This window comes from Corapipo altera, unplaced genomic scaffold, assembly GCF_003945725.1.
Source record: "Corapipo altera isolate COAL_440 unplaced genomic scaffold, ASM394572v1 66, whole genome shotgun sequence".
Classification (NCBI taxonomy): Eukaryota; Metazoa; Chordata; class Aves; order Passeriformes; family Pipridae; genus Corapipo; species Corapipo altera.
The window spans coordinates 2,684,814-2,708,951 of record NW_020884924.1 but is presented as its reverse complement, the minus strand read 5'-3'; the positions used below and the strand labels follow the sequence as shown (position 1 = coordinate 2,708,951).

The 24,138-nt window shown below is 34.2% G+C and overlaps 1 protein-coding gene across 1 annotated transcript in view; it reads left to right on the top strand.

Moving 5' to 3' along the window:
• The first annotated feature begins 594 nt into the window (after positions 1 to 594).
• CDH9 (cadherin 9) overlaps positions 595 to 24,138 on the top strand; it is a 99,737-nt gene continuing 76,193 nt past the window's right edge. The window contains exon 1 of the mRNA XM_027657496.1: positions 595 to 888. The gene's annotated coding sequence lies outside the window, so the exon portion shown is untranslated. The remainder of the gene's footprint in view (positions 889 to 24,138) is intronic.

The window sequence follows — 24,138 nt, the reverse complement described above, 5'->3', positions numbered from 1 at the left end:
TCGTAATATGGAGCAGTGATTACTTGTACCCAAACAGGCTGCACCAGAAAGCAGGAAACTCATTACTGTTGCTGGTAAAACTGTGTATTTCAGGCAGTAACTTGAACAATATTAGTCACAATTCCCAAAACATCAATTGCAACTTTGTATTACATCCACTTTCAGGTACAGTGACAAGCCCATCATTATCAATAGCTGTAAGTGATGCTAGAGCTGTAAACCTACTGAGTTCGGGGGGAAAACTCACACACCTTACCTTCTTTCACCTTAAAATCATTTGTCACTGTAGTAGTGTTAGATGATAATTTTGCATTCTCCAATGTGTATTGCACACAAATGGCACTGTATTGTTAGTGTAGATATTTAAAATTATTTTTTTCTCCACATAATGCACAGGTTATGGGTATGCCTTTATTCCTATTATTAAAACAGACCAAACTGAGGTGATAGCATGAGTCTCTGTATTTAAGCCTCAGTTAATAAGAGGGCCCTTAACAAAGCCCTCCTCTTTGAACCCTCCCACTGCATTCAGTTGCAAATCACTGTTTGGCTGACAAAGCCGTCGTCCTGTCCCCCACAGCCCCAAACCTTCTCAGGCTGAGCACTGCGGCTCTATCAGCAGTAACATCTCTGTGAGGGGCAGCAACACCTCTTCCTATGAGGGACTGTTCTTATTAATCAGGGGTACTGAATGGAAACCAATCAGATAGAGAGTCGCTTTTGCTTCTGCTCGCTGCCTGCCTGACTTAAAAGTGATGCTGGGAGAGAGAGAGCCCTAGAGAGATGCAAGTGCATTCAGCGCTGGAGATACGGTAACATGCAGAAGGGAGGAAGCAGGTAGAGAAGCAGCAATGAACGGACAGAGCTAGGCTCACGCTGACAGACTCGGTGAGTAGATTAACTTTCTTTAGCACGGGAATTCCTGACAGTAAAAGAGCAGATGCTTTCTTTAGGAGTGTGTTAAAGATGTCTTACAGACACTTTTTAGGGTGGGTGTGTGTGGAGGGGCAGTATCAGCAGAACACTTTGTATTTCTCTTATACAATTCAGAAACACCTCCCTGCACACTAAATTGCTGAAATCTAAACATCTGTTGCTGTATATATGACAACTGATGTGCATATTAGAAAACTAACAATGCATATGCTATTTGGCAGTACTATTTGACATTACTCAGTTTTTATTGCCATATAGCAGTAATGATACAGCCTAACTTTTGTGCAGGATGCTTTTTCACCTGTCCAGATAGAAACTATCCTCTTTTTCTTTCTTTCACATTTGTTCTTCTAGTAAACATCTAGGATGAAAAAATAGAGGTCTTTACTGCTACTAAGAATGAAGTACCAATTCTTTAGCTTGTTTTTCTTTAGTGGGAGTAGCAAAATTAGTGGGTGTTTTTAATATGCGTTATAGGGAGAAGTGGCAACTCAGGGTTCAGAAAGACTGAGATCTGAGGGAGATGTCCCTTTGGATATCCATAGCAGTAAGTCAAAGTCAACAGGCTTAAAGTGCAAGGATGTTTTCCAGAAGTGCTTCCAAACAACCTTGTCAACCCAATATATATAATCAGAGATTCACACAAGAAAACAAGACAGAAAGCAAAAAAGGTCACACTGACCACTTGATTCTGAAGTAATCAGCCCGATGAATGACATTTTACCTTTTCTTCTCACATGCAAGAAACACGCTGTCACATCCATTCAATTTCACTCTATAAGCTTCAAAGACAGAATGATGCTTATGAATTAAAAGGAAATTTATATACTTTGCTGTTGTAAGGTAATGTACATACAGTAGCTACTCACCTTGTCACAGAGTTAAGTCATAGGTCAGAAAATAGAATGGTATTTTCTTAAGATAATTTCCATTTTCAGTAGACAAATTTTCAATCAATGTGTCGGTCTTGCTTTTATTAAAGTCAGTGATAAAACTTGTATTTTACTGAAATTACAGCAAGATTATATTTCATTGCTGAATGTTACACTAGCTACTCATGGTAAGGATAAGTATGGATAAAAACGCAAGTGTGATACTTGTAATAGTTTCAGTGATATGATCAAAAGGGTTGTTTAATAAATAATATTGACTGTAGCGATAGGAATTGCTAATGACAGATCTTTAAAAATTGTTGTTTCCAAGTCATTTTCTCTATTTGAAATGTTAATTTCTATTCAAAAAATTGAGTGGACTAATTAAATATTTATAAGGCTTGTGTTATTATTTTTCTATGATTTTTAAGAACTCTATTTAAAGAACTATGTTAGTTTAAAAAAAAAGCATTTTGCTATCTGTATGTCAATTTGACAGGTAAAATACATTGCCCTGTCATTTGTACTTCACTATGTAATAATGTAAATTCAAGACAGAATTAAATATGCTTATAGCTAATGTGATTTTTTATTAAAAAACATAAAACTTTTACAAGGTCACATTATACAGTCAAATATCTATGACAGAAATAATTCTTTTTTTTTAAAGTTAGATAAACAAGATAAATTTTAAATGGAGAAATGTAACTGTATTAGTATTACTAATACGTACTAATCTTGTACCTAAAATTGTTGCCAAGTCTTTTTGAGATTGATGGGGTGATTTCTGCAATCAAAGTTTTTAATGTTTATCCTGTGAATGAAGTAGAGTATTTAATTTCAGAGGTTGTCTTACAGCCATTATTGTGGAAAATTATGTTTTGTATGCAACCAGTACCTCTCACCTAAACAGGAAAAGCAGTTTGGTGATGCAGTTTGTAGAGAAAATGTGGAGAGAAACAGCTGTGCCATATGTTTTGTACAGCTCCACAGTAAAAGTGCTTCAAGCTTTCAGCATTTGCAAGCTTTTCAGCAGAAGTGACCATTTTGAAAAGGCTGTCCTTCCCTCCAGACGGCAGCCCATGTGCAGGGATCTGTGTTGTACCCTCACCTAGCTATTCCTCCACAAGGATGCTGATCCCAGCAGCAGTTGCATGGTGCTGGCAGAGACGCCCTCTCATCATGGGATTAACCAATAAGGATGACTGCAGTCCCCAACTTATGCACCAAAAAAAATGTAATAACTCAAATCCTCTAGTTTAAATGTCATCACCCACAATGCTGCAGAAAGAACTTGATTCTGACAGTCACTTATGCCCTGGCATCAGGACATGGTTTCTGAATTTGCAAAATATGGGTTGCAAGTAATCTACTGGCAGAAGCGTTTGAGAAGTAGAGCCAGAAAGTAACAGGACTGACAATTTCCTCTGAAGACAAGTTTTTTTGGGAGATAAAACAAGGTAGACTAGTGTCTCCTGTTGACTGATGATAACATGACACATGAAGGAACAACCATTACCTCAGAATTTTCATTTATTATAGGATGCCACAAACACACAGATTCTTACAACTATTTTCAGAGAGAAACAGAAGTACAGAACTGTTCTCCCTTTCTTTCTCCTTGCCCATCTTTTCCCAATTTTGCAAACTGTTCTGCAGTCACAGGAAGACCTTACTGAAAATCAGAATTCAGTAATGATCGCTGATTAAAAATTCTCCTAATTTCTGCACAAACCTTATGCTTACAAGAAAACTGGATTATATAGGCTGGGATATAAGACAGTAATACACTATAGATATATAATGTTATGTGTTTCTTCCATGAAGTCAGAGCTATTTAACTGCAGAAGGCAACTGGAGGAAAAATCTAGAGAAAAATGCATCTCCCACTCATATCAGAACGTCTTCTGAATTTCTAAGGCTTGCAGCAGGTGTTACATGCAAATGTTATCTGTAGAAGCACTAATGTTTGAACATGAATAGGGATGCCTGAGTGAAAGCTAACTGCATTCCACATGTGAGAGAGTTTATGAAAAGTCATTTGTAGGACTAAATCCAAAATTTTGCTAAAGGGGGTGGGAAGAGAAGGAAAATAAAGCAAAGGGAAATGAATAGAAAGGATTTTTATAAAAGCAGTCATTCTCATTTTAACAGCTTTCTCCTTTTGCCTTTTAAGCACATGTGAAATTTCTGAATGGTAAAAGGTGACTTATTTTCCTGACTTTCAGTGACTGATCATGATAAAAATACCCCAGTGGCATCAAGGACTACTTGTTGAGCGTGATTGGAGAGGTATATCTTAAGCAGATCATATCATGTGTTTGCAGTGCAAAATCCCAGCAAAACTGAGCCTTGGTTACTCCCAGAAAAATGTTGTTATTAACTTCAGGAGAAAGAAAAAATACTGGATGTATAGTGCAGCTCAAAAGAAAGCTCTAAAATGAGTATGTTTTGGAAAGAAAATAATTTTTTAATGCCTAGTATGTAAAGTTATTATAGAAAAGGTAGGAAGTTAAGTATGCTACTTATAATCTCTGATCCACAATCTTGGAAAGATAACAAAATGACATGGGTGGCACTGTCTTCATCCCATACACAGGTATTATTGCACAGAAAGTTGACTTGGTCTCAGTTGTGGACTAACTCTGTGTCAGAGTCAGGGGTAGAATGGGGCCTCCCCTTTCACAATCCTTCAATTTCTCTGTATGAGTACATCAATATTCATATGTTCCTTGGATACTTAAATTTGATACCATAAACAACCATGAATGTTTCTCTGGAAATGCATTTCTGCGACTGCAAAATGGATTCTTAAAGTGATGGCCAATGTATTCCGTTGTTAGTAAAATGCAAAAGTCTATAATTAAGTTTCACACTGTTTAACAGTAAGAGTAACAGCAACATGAAGACAACATCATTTTAGATTCTGTTTCGCTATCTCATACAAACATAGCTTTCATATTTGTTAACTCCTGATATGAAAATGTAAACACTAGAGAGGTTTATGTAAGTAAAAATTCTCTGTGTACTGGACAATATTCAAGTTGCTTTGTCCTCAAAAACCCTATTTGAGGGAAATAACCCCCAGCTTCATGGAAACTCTGCCTGGAAGGATATTACAGTTTTAGACCATGCATGTTGATACTTAGTGATTCCAATTTCCAAAAAATACTAACAGCATTTTCCCATTGTATATAAAGATGTTAAGAAAAGCTTCTAAACCACTTGCCCAAATTCAAAACATGATCTTTGTAAATTATACTCAAGAAAGACTCTGTGAAATAAAGAAGACTGGGAATAATATTTTTATGTTTGGGGATGGAAACAGTAGACCTTTCCATCCTTTTAGACAAACTACACAACAACTGTCATAAGGAGATTATCTCAATTTACATATTTTTGATAGTTCAGTTGAAGTAAATTAATAATACATACAGGCCTATTGGCAATATATACATGAATAATTAGATTTAACCATTTCTTTCAAAAAATTATGACCTATAATATTGATAATCAGTGGTGTAGAATTTGACATTTATATTTTGGCACCTCTTAAAAAAGAATTCAATAAAATATCGAGTTGTAAAAGAGTGTTCAATGAAGGAAATATAAAAAATATAGTGATCTAACAACCTCAGTTAAAGATCTTACCAAAATAATTGTTCTTTATTTCCTCTATATTCCATCATTCAATATTTGCTCCTAGGGAGATGATGAAGAGGCAAAGAGAAAAAGGTGTGAGTTGAGGATAAAAGAGAAGTTAATCCCATTACTTCTGTTTGAAAGAAAAAGTAGTTACAGTAGAAATTAAAATTAGTATTTTGAAATCCAGCAGTGATAAGTTCTGTATGATTGGAAAGTATCAGTAAACTATTGAAAGCTGATTTTAACAAATAAAAATAACCCCAGTTTATGAACAGAACTTTTATATATGTATATATATACATATATACACATTTATACATATATATATACAAATAGAAACGTAAACCCAAGCATAACTTATGCAAATTCTAAGAAGAATGACAAAATATTTTAAAAAAGAATATATTAAAATGGTTTTGTTTAAGTTTGCAGTGCTGTTTTCTGGATGAATTTGCCTGCTTACTTTGTTGTTTATCAAAATACTTTTACATGGTTTGAATTATTCTTTGTAATTTTTTTTATATTAATGGATTTAAATATCAAGCTTTGCAGTGAGAAACTATTGCAAAAAAGTTCTTTCTTATGATTTTTAAGACATAGGTGCTGGTTGTGGGTAATCTGGAACTCGTTTTGCCTATGTAGTAAAAGAAAAACAATCAGGAAAACATACTTATTTCAAAAGGAAATTCTTGTAGTTGTTTAAACTACATGCCAGGAGAGCTGTTTGTACTTGTGCCACATTCTGGAACTCGTATTTAGAATGACTAACATTTTGCAATAAGACTAGTCCCACTGAAACCAGTGAAATTGCTTTTGTGCATTTCCCTTACCCAGAGTAAAAATGAGTGCGGAATCTGTGTTCTTGTAACGATTCTATCTGATGAAAATTTCTATTTCCCTCAGAGTAAACATAAAAATATTATGTTACAGAAAACATTTTCCCATTTCCTGAAAGATTTGCGATAATCCTTACGTTTGCTTCCCAAATGTAAAAGGTAATTTCACTCTTAATGAGAATTCAGACTTGCTCAAAAAACGGAAATATATTTAAAAAATAATGTAGACTCTTCATTCCTTTCTGTTAATAGCATCCCATGGAATACCAGAAATTAAACCAGATCTTGCTCTTAGTGATTTTAAATTTTTGTTATACATGACTTCTGTCCTTACCAAGACAGCTTTCTGGATTGTATTTATACCTTTTCTAGGGATAAGATAATAAGTAAAACTCCTTGTATTCTAAATAAAATTAACTAATCTCTTCAATTTCCTTAATGGAAATAGAATTACTTTATCTATAACACCGAAGATATTGTTCTTTGCTTAGTAGTAGTAGTAGTAGTAGTAGTAGTAGTAATAGCAACATCGAGGCTGAGAACTCACGTATCACTTGAAGTAATGATTTTGCAATGTTTTAATAGCATTTGTCACATTTTGATAAAATCTAAGCTTCTGGTAGTGCCTGCTGTTCCCGTTATTGTCCTTCTGAAAAATTTACCCATGATGGTAAACCATCCATGCGGCAAACAAAAGGACTTTCAAATCAGAAAAGTATATAATGCGTTTAATGTACTTCTAACCACTTTTTAAGGCAATTAAAGATGAGAAACTCTCAAAGACGTTGGTACAGCTGCTCTCAGTTACAAGTGGTCGAGAAAACCCTACTGGTTAAGAACCTTTCCCTGAAGCTTCCATTCAAAAAGGGGGAAATAACATCAGTGAAGTCAAAATGGGGAGTAAATTAGGAAGTGGCTAGACTGCACTATAGTTTGATAGTTTTGTCCAAAAATAAAAAGAAACAAAAATTAAAATAAAATATGTTCATCCATACTGAAAGGTTAAATTTAATAGATAATGCCTTAGGAATATACCTAGTGTTGCACATTCAGAAACGTAACTCTTAGCACTGCTAGAATGAAAGATTTAGCACTTCTGACAATGGTACTCATTATAATAATTTATTTACCATTTGAATTTGTACTCATGTAACTCACATTTACACTTCAGAGCAAATTTTCCTAACAGCTCCCTACAATATAGATCCACAAAAAATAAACTTCTCAAATACATAAAGGCCCATAATGTTTTTTTCTCTCCCAAATATGTTGAGGTTCTAGTTCATAAAGCTCCCAAAACTAGAAGCCTACAGGTTGAATAGATTTTTAACTACTTTAAAGATTATGTTTGCAAAGCATTTATTTGATTAAATAGTAAACTGCAGTTATACACAGACACAGGACCACAGTTACCTTGATTACTCAAGAGATACACTCAGTAATGTCTAGTAATATATAAATGAGGATTTCAAATAAACAGAAAAGATTTCCTAAAAATCGCATATGAGAACAAATAGTTCCTGTGTAGTTTGTGTCTAACACACTAGGAGAAGCATATATTCATAGTTTAAGTTTTGATTAGAACTAAAATGGCTCTTAAGGATTAACCAATAGAGGATTAAAGTTCCTGGTCTCATGACATAAAATGGATCTCAATTTCTATTTAAAAACTATTTCACTACTTTTTAACTGGTAGATAAAGTATATAAACTCAGGAGAAAGTGATACTTTTCTGAAAGTACCGATAGTTAGAAAGAGTAGCATTGTATGTCACTGAGAACTTTCATGAGATCTACTTGTGGTGGTCCCAAACAATACAAAGTTTTGTATTTACATGCATTGAGTAACCCCGTGTAAAGTGCTGAGAGCTATTAGAAGAAACCTTACCAACCTGGTACAAAGTATGACTAGTTGGAAGGAACGAAGGAAGGGAGAAAGGAAGGAGGGAAGGAAGGAAGGCAGGCTTCCAAGAAGAGTAGATTAACAAAGCTGAAGCAGCATAAAGATTTATGTAAACAAGGAGAAGATTCTGGATTACTTGTTTTGAGGTAATTTAAAATGCAATACTGTGGGTAGCTATAATAAAAATAGGACCAAAATGAATGTTATAATTTATCTATACCCTTTCTGTGCAAATAGCATCAGAATCAATAATTTGTACAGACTGAAAACTGAAATCTGAAAAAAAATGCTTTAAGGAACATAAATAGGGGGACAATGCAGTAGAATGGAAAATAAATGAGTCACATTAATTTTCTGCTTCCTTCACCTCTAGTTAATTGGCACTAATTAAATTTCATGCTAGTCAGCCTATGAGTTTAGTAGGTAATTAAAAAAAGCCCTGAAATTTCATTGCTTGTGGTGAAAGTATACATGTATTAGCGTATACATATATCTATATCAGTATCTGTGTCACTACTGATATAATTTTAGAGGCAGAGATGACATAAAGAGATTTAGAGATCTAGATATATCCACACATGTATCTACATATATCTATGTAAATATAGCTATATCTTTATATGTATAATTACATCAATATAGATTTTTAAATTTTTGTTTTAATTTTATTTGCTCAGCATCTGTGTCATGAAAGTCATGCATGTACTTGCACTATAAGGTCTCCAGTGGCATACTGAGTTCTAGACAGGAACTGGTAAGGTAAGATGTCTACATGCTCTGTGTTGAGGAGGACTCTGCAGGTCGTTTCAAGTTTCTATTCTATCACATCAAACCCAGAGAGGTAAATATCAGAGGAAAACACAGCAAAACATCTATTCTGTCTACATTATCAGTCCAGAATCATAGAATAGCTTGGGTTGGAAGGCAACTTTAAAGAACATCTAGTTCAACCCCTCTGCCATGGACAGGGACACCTTGCACTAGATCAGGCTGCTCTATGCCCCATCCAACCTAGTCTTGAACACTTTCAGTAACAGAACTTCCACAACTCCTCTGGACAACCTGTTCCAGTGTCTCAACACCTTTGCTGTAAAATACTTCTTCCTTATGTCCAATCTAAACCTTTCCCTGTTTTAGTTTAAAGTCATTGTTTCACATCAAGTTTTTTATCTACCAGTGCTCCCAGGTCCTTCTCGGTGGGGCTACTCTCAATCTTTTCATCCCACAGTCTGTAATACTGGGAATTGCCCCAACCAAGGTGCAGGACCTTGGACTTGGCCTTGCTGAACCTCATGAGATTTGCACAGGCACAATCCTCAAACCTGTCAAGGTCCCTCTGGATGGTGTCCCTTCCCTCAAGTATATCAACTGCACCACTCATCTTAGTCTCATCTGAAAACTTTCTGAGTGTGCATTTAATCTCACTGTCTATATGGTTAATAAAGACATAAAATAGTATTGGTCCCATTAGAGAGCCTTAAGGAACACCACTGATTACTGGTTTCCACTTGGACATTGAGACATTGACAGTAAATTTTTGGATGAGGCCATCCAGCCAATCCATCTAACAGTCCAACTATCCAACCTGTATGTCTCCAATTTAGCAGCAGGACTATTGTGGGGGCCTCAAAGGCCTTACAGAAGTCCAGGTACATGACCTCTGTAGGTCCTTGTCCACTGATGCAGTCAGTCCATGATTGAAGGCCACGAGATTAGTCAGGCAGGAGTCACCCTTGGTAAAGCCGTGTTGGCTGTCCCTAATTATCTCTTTGTCTTCCTTATATTTTAGCAGGAAGATCTGTTTCATAATCATACCAGGCACAGCGGTGAAGCTGACTGGCCAGCAGTTCCCAGGGTCCTCTGTCAAATCAGTGACATTTTATTCCTTCAAGATTATAGAAAAAAAATCCACTCCATTCAATAAATTTCTTTTTGAGGGAAAAATTCCATGAAAGAGGAGCTTTTGACTAAATCACATTAATACAATTACATGGCATGACTGGTTGGTAACTTTCAGTGAAGCACTTAAATAGCCATACACTGTCTACCTCATCACATGTACGTTTTTGTACCTTCAGAAAATTCAAGTAATATTTTCAACATGGACTTTTTAGCTTCTATCACTGTTTCTCATCTGAAAGAGTAAAGATTCAGGAAATCTGGAATCTTTTAGCTACAATGCAGTTTTTGGAATATCTTCGGGCTTACTGTGTGGTTATCTAAATGATCAGCCCCAAGGTAGACAAAGCAATATCTCTAATGACTTGAATTTAAACGTCCCTTTACAATGCAAATAAAAGTTGACTTCTTATTCCTACTTCACTTAATCTGTCCTGAAGTTTAGCTGTATCATGATAACTGACAGGTCAAATGATGTGAGCACCTACTTTAAACAGAAATTTTCAACCCAGTAACCACTATCAAGTATCTGAAGGACAGCAAGGACAAGGAAGACATAGATGTGTTCTTTGGGTTTTTGCAGGTAGTCAGTAGTCATTAATTCTAGGGCACACTGAACGAAGAATGAGATTTTCATCATTACCACAGAGCATCCAAGATTTTTTATACTATTTATAAAAAAAAGACAATTGAAGATTTCAAGATTTAAATATGAAAGTAGCCATAGAACAAAGTTACCACCTTAATTTACAAGCAATTGCTTTCTCAGGTGTGGTTGGCAAACAGCAACACCAATCCCTTTTAAAAGATAGAGAACTGTTATTTGCCCTGAAATATAATGGTGTTCATATTTGAAGGCAGTATGTATTGTAGTGTTTTTTTTTTTCTTCAAGACATGGAACGTTACCATATGATATGTTAAACAGTTGTAACTAGGAATTGATTTACCTTAATGCTCTTCCAGCAATATTCATTACTGGATGTTAAAACTTGTAGGTTGTCTCACTGAGAATTTAATGAGTATTTGTCAATGTTCATTTGTTTTGTTGACTACGGTCCTACAAAAGTACATGCAAAAGAAATTTAAACTCAGTGTAAAAAACTCAATATTTAAATGCAAAAACTTACATATCCTATATTTTAGTGATATATATATATTTATATTTATGTGCATTTATGAGAATAAATAAGTGTAATTCAAAGGTAGCAGCTGAAGTACTGAGCCATGAGAGCCACGTACATTATAATTTCTTAGAGTGCATCTGGTCGTGAGCGGGAGTACCACAACATCCCAGTAGAAACTTTATTTACAGGAAACCACTTACAAAAATTATTATCTGAAAGAATGGCAGCAGTATCGTACCATTTCCAACATTTATCTCTTTTCATACTCTGTGCAACTCCCTTGGATCTAGCCTCACTGCCTTCTGGAGCAACCAACCTCATTGTATTCCTGCTGTGGTTTGAGTCAGAGAACTGTTGAGTTTCATGGAGACAGAGAGACCTGCCGATTTGAAGAGAGGAAAGTAGAGAGTTCAGAGGTATCGAGTGATCCTCAACCTGAAGAAAGCGAGGAAAAAGAGGATGTCAACCTCCACTGTAGTGTGATGTATCAGTAAAAAAATCCTTTTCCCTTATTCTGGAGATGAAACTGGTGCAACAAGTGTAGGAAAAGATCCTTCTTCTTACTCCAAGTCTCACTGATCTGTTATCCAAAAGAATTAATGTCACCATCATGTTTATCTTAACAATTTATTGATATGAAAACAATGACATATTGAGAAGGTTAAGATTAAGAATCATTACTGTCTGTACTCCATCATTAGGAGAACTCCAGGAAAGGCCAAGAATTGGGCTAAAACAACCCAGCCTAAGTACATGTACCCACAGCACTGGATATCCAGAGCTTATCATGCTCTTAGGGTAGCCATTGTTCAGATGAGTTATATACTCTTCTATCATATTTATGTCCACTGATAGTCACTGCCTGGCAAAAATTATAATAATTAAGTAAAATAAAGGTTAATATTTCTGCATTCCCCCAACATGGAAAATACTACCTATTAGTTAAGTGAAAGTCAACTTATCCTTTGTAAATTAAAGTTACTGAACCCAGTTCTCACAGAACAGCACAATACTACCTAGATCACTAGGGATACACTGGTTTAAGTGAATGTTTCTCACCCTACGAGACTGCAAATTTTTAAGGAATCCATTTCTAGGACACCTACACAAAAATATACAGGGCAATTACAAGCAGCTTGAAATTTGTCATACAGAATCCCTCTTTCTTGATGGAAAATACTTATAGTGTCTGTAATCTGTACTAATAATAAAGGAAAAAAATAATAATAATATGTATCTACTTCATTTTTAACAGAAAATGGTTTATAAAAAAAGATATGTGGCCTAAGTAGCCTTGTTTGTGTTCATAGACTGAAAATACTGGAGGAAAACAAAGGCAGAGATTGTGAAAGGATAGAGAGTGGAGAATTTTTTATTCATGCTTTGTTTTGGTACTACTAAGAAATCTGAAGGACAAGACAATAATCAGGAAGACGCAGTCAGTGAAGTTTTAAAAAAGAGGTGTTTTAACCATTCTAGTTTTAATATGAAGCTATTAACAAGTTGCATAGATACAAGCCTGCATTTTTTAAGCTCAAGTTTTGCCTTTGACTTCACCTTAGATAAGAATAACCAAATAATTTTACTTCTGAATTTGAATCCTGTCAATTTCCTGGTACAACAGGATAATGTAAACAGTCATAGTTTATTGTTCAGTAAAAAAAGTATATGAACTCGAATAATAGGCTTTTTCATTGAGCATAGAATAAAATACTGAAACCTTGAAGAAGAAGTACTAGAACACAAGAAAATTATACAAATAATATTATCACATCATATGCAGTGTCTTTGCAGAGGTATGATTCTATCTCACTGATCTGAAAGAAGATCACTGTTATATTAGAGACCAAGTAAATTAGTATTCCCATTGTGTCCCTCAGAAATTGCCAATTATCAGTCAGTAATTACAACAAAGTATTTCAAAGTGTTCTATGAGAGCAGTCAAGTATAAGCTTCAGGTAAACAACAGAAGTGCACATAGTCCTGATGTAAAGCTCATCATGGTCCAGCTGAATATTCCCATGGACATCAGTAACATTTAGATACAATCTTTATAAAGGGAGGAAATATTGTCACAGTCATTAACAGGCCAAACAGAGGACTGGAGAGCTGCAAAGGGACAGAAAATGCACTGTACGCTTGAGCACCAGCTTGTTCAGGAATGCCTGAAGTGCCTGACCCTCACCAGGGTCTGCAGGCTGGGCGGTAGCAATAGGGTGGAAATGGTCAACTGTTGTACAGTAAGGGCTGATGTTAAATTATTAGGTATTTTTCTTTCCAGTCTCTTAATATCATTCCTGCTGCACAGAGGTCAGTATGTGTGCAGAATCCATGTTAATTTGTATAATGTGCATGTGTATATAAAGTAAGTAGACAGCATTACATGACAAAGCCAATTATAATACATGAACAAAATTATTTGAATAACAATTCTTTTTTTAAATGCATTCTGTTCTGTGCAGAAGTCATCAGTATTCAAACAAATAAGTGGAATAAACTCCATGTTCCTTTTAAGGTAAATGTCAGAGGAAACTATTGCAAAATGCCAACAGACTGTGATTACTGATACATTAGAAGATAAAGCTAGAGGAAAATACAGATAGTGTAAAGAGGCTTCTTTCTGCATAGGCTGGGAGAGAAAGTATAGCTTGTTCAGTTGCCAAAATGAGATTGAAATATAATTTCAGTAGAACTTAAAATTATATAAATAGTATATTGTGAACTTTTTGCTTATTAAAAAAAATTCTTTTATTAGATAAAATAAATATTTATACATGAGTAGTGCATAATAAGAACAATAGCTAAACAAAGAGTACAGATTTATAAATTGTACAGAGGGCTAAAAATCTTTGGTTAAAAAAATCAAAATCCAATATGTGCATATAAAATGTTGAAAAAGCCATGGCTTTAGAAGGTATTAAATGTATATACCACTGAATAAAATTTCATTAAAATTAATGACAGACAAAGTGGAAAAAACATAGAAATGCAGCAGAAACCTAACTGCAAGTCACTGCAGTGAGCAGAATGTTTTTACTGACTTATATGACTTGGAAGAAAGTTCTGTGTCCTGAAAATACTAACACAGGGAAAAATATGAACAATATTATGCATACCTAAGAAGAGAAAATGCAGTGCATGTAGGAAAGGGAAAAAAAATCCAAAGCATCCCTACAAAGATTAATTGCATATTGAAATAATGTCATGTGTAAGTGATGAAGCGAAAAATAATGGAAATAAGGAGTGCCTTACCACACTTAAGCTTTGAACGAATGCCAAAATAAAGATATACTGAAATAAACACATCAGAAAAACACATAATACATTGACTTTCAGAAAGAAAATGTAAAATTATAATTTTATGAGTCATAGAGAAGTCACCAGAAATTGGGAATTCCAACTATGAAGTAACTATCTAAATTCTTAGTAAGGACACTTTTTAGTGTAGGTGAAGACACAACCTGCATTAAAAACAGACAGTAATTAAGTAATCATAGTTCACTGTATGACAGAGGACTCACATGATTAAAACAAGACAAATTGAAATTATGAATGTTTTTGACTTTGTTATGGAGTATTCAAAGTCTGATGACGATGACACATAAAAAAACTTCATTGAATATAATTAGAGGAAACATGAACATATTTTCAAATGCCAACAGGGAAAACAGAAAGTAAAAACATGGCTAGAGTAAGCACTTTTATTTTTAATTACATTTGCAAGGATCATATCCAAATGATGAAAGTTTCACATGTAGCATATTTTCCAATGCATTGTCTTTTATAATTTCAAAACACACAAACTGATGTCAACAAATGTATATTCTTATGCATTTATCAGGACAAAAAGGGGCAGTTATAAATCAAGAAAGTTCAACCTCAAGTTCATAATTTCTTTTATGATGACTTAATAGCGGCTGATAATGTATTTTTTTATGGTATGAAATTAACTACTCTGCGAGATTACTCACTTTCATTATGACAGAAATGGAAGGGGGGTTCAATCTGGAAATTAAGATAAAGAATTCCATTTTGTATTAGATAACAAGGCCTTCAATAATTAAAATGATGTTATTATTTCATCTAAACTACTAAAAAATTCCATGTCACAACAGAAATGGTGAAGTGGAAAGCTGTTTTGATATTGTAAGGCAATAAAATAAAAGATCATGAAATATCAATAGTAAAACTGAAAAGCACAAATTTTAAAGCATACCAACTAAAGAATGTCTCTTTTACAGGAAATTTGAAAAAAATATTGGTAATGAGAGTAAATTAAAAAAGGTGAAAAATTCTTAACAAATAAAAACTTGCTGAAGATCAATATCTGTAAAAGAACTTCTCTTTTTTTGTAAATTTTGAGTTCAAATGTTGGATGATTTGAATGTTCGAATGTTGAATAATTTGTTGGAGCAAATTATTGGGAGGCCAAGTCACAAGTCGTTACAACAAGGTGCATCATGGGCTGGATTGACCATAGGTCATAAAGAGATATGAGACAAGTAAAAACTATCTAAAGAATTTCATACTGGAGAAGAAACTTCCTAGATGCTTTTTCTCAGTTAAACTCTTTTAAGGTGGAATGCTTATTCTGTTATGCTTTGTTTAGTTTTTTGCTTTACTCAAGAAAATCTGCAGTCCTTCTTGTCTACTTTGCAATGGAGTCACTCTTAAAGTTTATCATAACCCAAATAACACAGAAATTTTCCTAAAGCTTATCTGTATATTTTATTGCAGTAGAAACTGTTAGGTGACTTCAGATACCACTGGAATAAATATTGATTTGTGTGAATGATGGTTACTCCCAGACCTGTGTATCTTTAATGTTCCACTAAAAGTAGCAGAGACTCTTAAATACATGGTGAAAGTACCGTTATTAAGTATATTTCCAGTGAGAAAAAAATCTCAAAATAAATGAAACCATAGATCCAGTGTAACATTTCTGTTACAGAACTTCTGAACATTTATAAACTAGTTTAATTTCTGGGCCTGCTCATACTTAGCAGCTCTGAAAAAGTCATATTCATGTTTCTTGAGATGTTTAACTGGAAAAAGTGATTCTAATGGACAGCCAAACTTTAGCTAACAAATAGATGTTATGGATGGAATGTTTACATTTAACTTTATCCACTTCTCTGAAGAATACTTATTCTCCCATCCTGCAGCTTTGTTGTTCTCAAGTATTTGTAACCTCTCTCCTCTTCTTTTTCCTCATCTCCTTGATACATTTGCTCTTTCCCTTCTTATTTACTTAGCATTCATTTCACCAAAAAAATAAAGAAAGACATATTGGTTTAGATTACATAGTTCAGGGTAGGAAGTTTCATTTTACTTAAGAATAGGAATGAAAATACTAGAAGAAATCACATTCTATACAAGGAGGAGCATATTTTCATATATGCTTTCAGCCACAGACTTTGTATTTGGACTTGAATCTGTAGGATGTGGTCTGTCTTTTCTCAGTGACCAAACAGGTCTGTAATATCAACATTTATGTTTCTTTCTACCAATTACATTACTGCAAAATAATGAGATGTAGTCACAGATAAACCATCAGGAGAGCTTTTTATCTATAAATCAACATGAAAATCAAACATTTAGTTATCAACATGAAAATCAAACACTTTAGTTAAAAAAGTATTACAAAGCAGTTAAACAGCTGTCAATACTCCTCTGATGCTAAGAATACCACAAGTCCTTCCTCACATAGGCTGACTGGGTTGTGCCGGAAGCCCAGTGGGGCACAGAGAACTCTCAGGAAGAGGAAAAGAGAATGCTGTAAAGAAATTATGAAAGTAAAGCCCATATTATTGATCATTATGTGCTTTTCTATTCTACTCTTTTGGATACATTGTTGTCCACTGACCTTTCAGATATGAAGGCAATCCAGTCCATTTTTTCCAAAATATAGGGAATGCATTTCTGAATACTGTGTTCCTCCAAGCAAAGGTTTAATAACTGGATGTCTCATCGGTATCAAGAGTGATATTTTATGTCAATCTCACTTTTTACAGAGATAAGTGCAGTATGTTTAGAAAATACCTCAGGCACTTTCCTTTGATAGTTGCATATGTATATATTCTATTTCAAAAGATGAAAAATAAGTAAAAGGACACTAATCTCTTTTCTCAAAATTGATAAAATGAATGTAGTGGAATTAAGAGCAAGAAAATTATTCCAAACTTTTTTTTTTTTATGACAGGATGTTTTGTTAAAGCATATTTGGTTTTTGTGTAACCATTTCACTCAGCTCCATCAAGATCATGAACATGTATTATCTAGTTCCGGCCTGTATTGCTTATCAATATAAAACAAACAAAAGAGTAAAAAGCCACCTCAGAGCAAGTATCATCTTTAAGAAAAAAGGAATAGAACAATTTATGCAGTGGAAAGATATAGTATAATGTTATGGCTCCCTCTTTTGGATAGCAGATATCTAGTATTCAATAATAAGAAAACTCATTATGCCCTTAATGCAAAAAAATAACACAAGACTCTACTTTTCCTCCAGACCCAGTGTAACAATAATTAATGCAGTCAATATAAACAAGTTTTTTATCAGTTTCTTGCAAAATACAATAATAATGCAGGTCTCTACATTACATAAAAATAGACATGCACTTCCCAGACAGCACTGTAGTTAGAATATTTTTGAAATACATTAAACATTAGTCTATCAAGTACCTATAAAAACTGGAACATGAAATTTTCTGATGGATTGCTCTTTATTTTAGTAGTGTTGTTGATGCAGAATAAAGAACAGTAAATGAAAGATTGATGAAAGCACTTAATCTAACTTACCCTCTGGACAAGCGACCAGAAAGGAACAAATTTTATTCCTAAAGTGTTATTACTTCATTTATAACTGTGAGTGAAAAATAAAATAAATGGTCATGTGGATTCTTTGCTTAAAATTTTCAGCACAAATACAGTTTAGTTGAAAACCCACAGATTTATATACATTGATTTGGGGAAATTTTTAAACATACCTTTGAAGAATAAAAAGAAGTATAACATTTTTAGAATTAAAAAAAAGTAAATCTGTAAAATAAAACGTGTTTTATCAAATGGGAAAGTGAGAAAAGAGTAAAACTGTTAAAAGATGATGATCAACACAAAATAGTGACTCCTGACAGAGCCTAAACTCCTATGGTTTAAGATTTTTCCTAATGTAAAACTGGTAATCAATGCTAGTTTTATAGACATTGCTATTTAATTCTGAATTTGGATTTTGCTTTCGCGAGTATTGGCAGCATACCATCATTCTTCTACATTAGTATCTAAGCATAATTTCATGTTACATAACAGGTTCAATTTTCTCCATATATCCATGTATGCTGCTGTGAGACAAGTAGGAATAAAATTTTTGGAAAAAAATGCCCCTGAATAATTCAGTAACACTATTCATGGCTTCAGCTGTGTCAACTAGAAGTCAGTTTATTTCACTCAAAACCTCTTCCTGTTGCTTTCTTATTACCTCTATGTAAAATATTGATGGGGGCAGATATATAAAAATTAATTGGTTTACAGGTTTTGTTTAGCACTTTCTATTTTTGAAAATAACCATTCCTGAACACTCATTAAGATGCTGAGCTATACAATTTTAAAATTATCTGGATTTATATCAACTAACTTAAAATTGTTATATCATGATCCTCATTTTTATTACACCATTGCAACATGTTTTCCCTTCACAGCACCCCAACTGTAACAAGAAAATTGCATTTGGCTATGCTGGATCATTATTATTCATTCTATTTATTTGTAACAGTTACTATAACATGTTTATTATATAATCAACACTGCAGCAATGAGATTTAGATGAAGGTACATCTCCTCCACGAAGAACTGCCTGTGGACAGTGCATATAATGGCAGTTTTTCAAAGTCAGGAAAAAAGGGCAATTTAGCATACCTTATTGAAAGTAGAAATTAAGCTGCTTCACTAACTGATACTTTGTACTCCCAACCATACTACTAAAACATGACAAAAATATTGGTTATAATAATGATTGAAGAATCACAAAGGTAAAAAGACGGAGGAAATTCACTTATAGAAAGCATAAGTTTGTTTCATGTAAAATATCTACTCCTATTCAAACCAAGAAAAGATTAAAAAATAGTACCTGGCATACACATCCCTATGTTTAGATGAACTATGCAATTTCTTTTTTCCTGTTACGTGCTTAAGTCGTTCTCTATGAAGTCACATGTTCTTGATTTGTCTTAACAGTAGGAAGTCCACACAAAGTTATGTCTCCTCATATAGACTTTTCCCTCATTTTTGTTTTGAATGCAAGAAGGAAGGGAGAAAGTCACAGGCATTTGAGTTTATTCAGTAAAGTTTTGAAGCCTTTTCAGGCAAAGCTAGACAAAACACAAAGCAGAAATAGAGCAGGAAACATAAAGCAAATGTTTTGCTATACCAACTTTTTTCAACTGTATTTCTAAAATTTTTTCACCATGAAATTGAAACCATATACAAGTTTCCATGCAGTTATATTTTCTGCTTCTTACTGACTTTTAACAAAAAGGACAAGAAAAATATAGGGGATAATTCTGGAATGATATATGAAAAGTACTCTGTGTGTTTGGAATTGATCCTAATAAATCACATTAAAATCTGTACGTTCTGGGAATTCATGCTAAGATATAGATTATTAAACTCTTACATTTGGTTCAGGTTTTACTGAAGGAAACATACCACATGTCATTTTAAAGCTAACTGGTATTTTAAGAGAAATAAAATGGATATTTCCTTTTCTGGTAGCTAGAAACAAAGGAACAAGATAACAAAAGACATAGTAAAACAGTTGGTGTCTGCAATAATAACTGCAGTGTCATCAGAGCACAATTAAATTATTAAATGCATATGCAGATTACATATTTCTCTACCATTAGACTCCGTTCCAGGTGGGTCTGAAGTCTTCTGAAGTTGCCTATCATGGGAGCAACAATAAACCAACATATAAAGTCTTCACTTGTGGTGTAAATTTGAGGGCAAATTCAGGAAATACTACAGAAGATCTTGAAACCTCAGTGGAGAAAAGATATAATCAAAACTTCAACACGAAACTGAACATTAACACCAGTAGTAGCTTAGAATTCTTGGTTGGCTTCTCTACAGGACTGTCAAGCACCAGAGGGAGTTTGACTGGTCGCATCTAGTCACTAGATCTTGGGAGAGAGTATAAACCCTTGGGAAACAAATAGCAGAACAGGTCTTCACTAAAAAAAACATATACACCCAACATCCAAGGGCTATGTATCAGTGTGATACACTTTCTGTCATTTCCTCAGAGGCTGGGGAAACAAACCGCAGCGATTAAGAACTAAAAACTTGTTTTGGAAGTTCCATGAAAAACTTTACCACCAGTGCTGTGCTTGTTTCTACACCATGTTCTGTGGTTCATTTGTCACAGTTTTCAGGAAAATATAGGAGTTATAAACCTTTAAGGAATAAATACCACATTGGTTTGTTTGTTTATTAATTTATTTTACCAGGGACTCAGCAGAAAATGTCATTTCAGTACAGTGGGATTTCAAGTTGTAGTTAATGGCAGGGACTTCATGCATACTATCAAGAATCTTAAAAATTTCAGTATTGAAACCAATGAAATATTCATTATTTATTCTAAACTTTCACTTAAATTTCCTTGATACTTGAGGGTTTCAAGGTATCAAAAGCAATACAGTTTTAAAAAACAGTTTCAGTTCTAAGAGGAATAAGTTGCAGGAACAAAGTCTGAGACCCAAATGAATGAAACTGTTAACAACACTTGCAAAGAACACAGTAGCTTCAGACCTAGTCAAGTCCTCTGAAAGAGTCATCAAGCATAAGGAGAGCTTTGATCACTGATATGATCTAGTTGTGCTAGAAGGCTTTTGACAGGCCACTCACCAAAAGCTCTCAAGCATTCATGAACTAGAAGTGAAGGTCCCTGCATATATCAGTAATTGATTAAAAAATATTTTTAATTAATGTTATTTTAATGTAATTTAAATAAATAATATTTAAATAAATAATATTTAAATAAATCAATTTAATTTATTAAATTGATTAAATGAAAGAAATCAGCAGGAGGAAGTAAATACAAGTTTTCACATTGAAATGTATGTTGCAGCGTTCTGCAGGGATCTGTACTAGGGCCAGTACTATACATACTCATAAATGAAATGAGAACAGGCTTGAATATCATGTGATAAACTTTGCAAGTGACATTCAGCATGAGCTGGGATAAAGTTAATTTTCTTCATAGTGACTACCATGGGGCTGTGTTTTGGATTTATGGTGAAAACAGCCCTGATAATGCAGAATAGTTTTCATTATTGCTGAACAGTGCTTACACAGAGTCAAGGCCTTTTCTGCTCCTCACAGCATCCCACCATCGAGCAGGCTGTGGGTACATAAGAAATTGAGAGAGAACACAGCTGGAACAGCTGACCCTAACTGATCCAAGGGATATTCCAGACCATATAGCACCATGTTCAGCATATAAAACTGTGGGGAGAAATATATTTAATCTGGCAAAGAAACTTTGTAATTTTCTTGTCCATAACTTTTCAGAGTTATTATGTCAATTTAGCTTGTACCAACTGGTACTCTCCCAGAAAATTCCTGGGGTGATTTCTCGTAGGTGGTATTGACATGGTAACACTACTTTGGACTGAGGCAGGGGAGAGAAGAAGAGAGTTTAGCCATATGGATTTGAACCTTACCATGCCAACTGATTTCTACCTTACAGTGGTCTAGTAGGAAGTGGTTTGTCATATTTACATTTAAAATCTATGTAATAGAGTGACCGGGCACCCAAATGATGCATGATTAAATTGTTATGAAATTATGTAAAGCCACACACATTTTAAACCCCAGATTATACATTTAAAATAACAAAGTCTGGCTACTGCCATGGGGAATAACAACATAATGTAACAATAGATAATAACAGGAAAACTTTAGCCCACGACTGTGCAGTGGTTAAAAAAAAAGCAAACGATGCCATATATCATGATGAAATTAAGTAGAGAAAGCAATTAAGATGCTGTTTATATATTCACAAAGCAACAAATTATGATTGCCAGTCTCAAGAGACATACCAAAAAACCAGAAGAGATTCAAAAGAGAGTTACAGGTGCAATCAAGTCTGGTACAGCTTTCACACAAGAAATGATTAAACAGGCAGTCCCAGAACTTTCCATCTTGGAAAAGAGACAGCTGAAGGAGAAATTGATTTGTCTATACATTCATCAGTGGCAAAGAGAGAAGAGAAGGAATGACTATTTATTGTGCCTTCCAACAATAGTACTAGTTGTCAAATGAAGATGTCTGTTACAATGTTCAAAAAACAAACAAAAAGAGTTGATTCCTTTTACAAGTTCGTTAAAATGTGTCTCCTTGCAGAATATTGTTTCTCTGAGAAGCACATGTGCTTCCAAAGCAAAAGCTGAGAAAGTCATGGCAAAGAGAATCTACTGGGGACTATTAGATACCTAATATTTGGAGACTGAGAAAACATACTAAAGAAAAACCATTATATGCTTCTCCATGCTTATGCACTATCATGGGTGTCTTTGTTAAAGACACTCACATTTTGTACTGTCAGGATACTAACAGAATAAGCAATACTTTTATTACACTTATTTTGAATTTATTCATATTTTGCATTTATCTTTCATTAATCAAGTCAAATGACGTGCAAGTGAAAGATACTTTTGTTGGAGGAATATTTTTAGTTATTTAGACCCAGAAATAAGGAAAAGGAAAGTCATTGTACTTTATGTTTCTGAGACCCATATTATTCTTGCAAGTGATAGAAGTATGATTTGTAGGTATTTTAAGGTGTTTGTAACGGAAATAAAGGATGAACCCTCAGCTGCATCAGACTCTTTTCAGATTACCTTAGATAAATAAATAAAAAAAATTATGTTAAGTTTATGCGCTTTTCTGTGCGCAAATTCTTGGGCTTCCAAGAGTCCTGTTCAGCTCTGAGAATGAGACTTTTCTTGATTTTGTGATCCCATTGGAGATAGCAGAAGGGCATAAAGGAGGTTGAACTCTAATAAATGACAGCATTCAGCAGCTGCTCAATTCCTTCAGGAAGGAAGCAGCAACAATGGGCTACAATTACCTTCCGAATTTGCTAAGTAACTTTAATTGGTCAGCAATTAAGTTTTTCCAGTCCAGAGAAGTGAATGTATATTCCCTCGCAGGCAGTAATTAAGTCCCTCTCCATAGGAACAAGATTTCTAATGACTCAGATGTACATGAGTAAAAAAAAAAACAACAAAAAAATCAAAAAAACCCACTAAAAATCCCACAACAAAAACATAAAAGGATGGCAGAGATTAAGGTTTTTTAAGAATCTTTGCGATACTAGCTTGAAGATATCTTTATTCTGGGAAATTCTGGCTTGTAATAAGCTCTTGGGCCATTATAAAAGCTGTAGACTCAGAAAGTTTAGAAAGCTTTCATCCTGGTACATGCCATGCTTAGGAAATATGCAGAGATAGAAGGTACATGATGTAGACCCTTAGAATACCTAGTTAGTTGCTGGCTGTGTGACCAGAGTAGATTGCTGTATAATGAAGCAACAAGAAAGAGGCATTTGGCAAAAGAATGTAGTCCTAGTTATCAGAACTGGTAAGTCCTGTCATTAACAGTGCTGCCATAGGTGAATCTCATCTGCTTCATGCAGAGAGACTAATGAGAATTGATGTGTCTGGAAAATAGGGGCCTATGCCTGCAGATAAGGTTTGGGTTTGTATCTGGCAGATAGAAGGCTATGCTGTTTACAAAAAGTAAAACAACCAACCAACTAACCAAACAAACAAAAAAACCAAAAAACAACAAAAAAAAAGATCTCACAAAAATAAATGCCTTAATTTTGACACCTGCAGGGTATCAATATCAAAGTACAGACAATA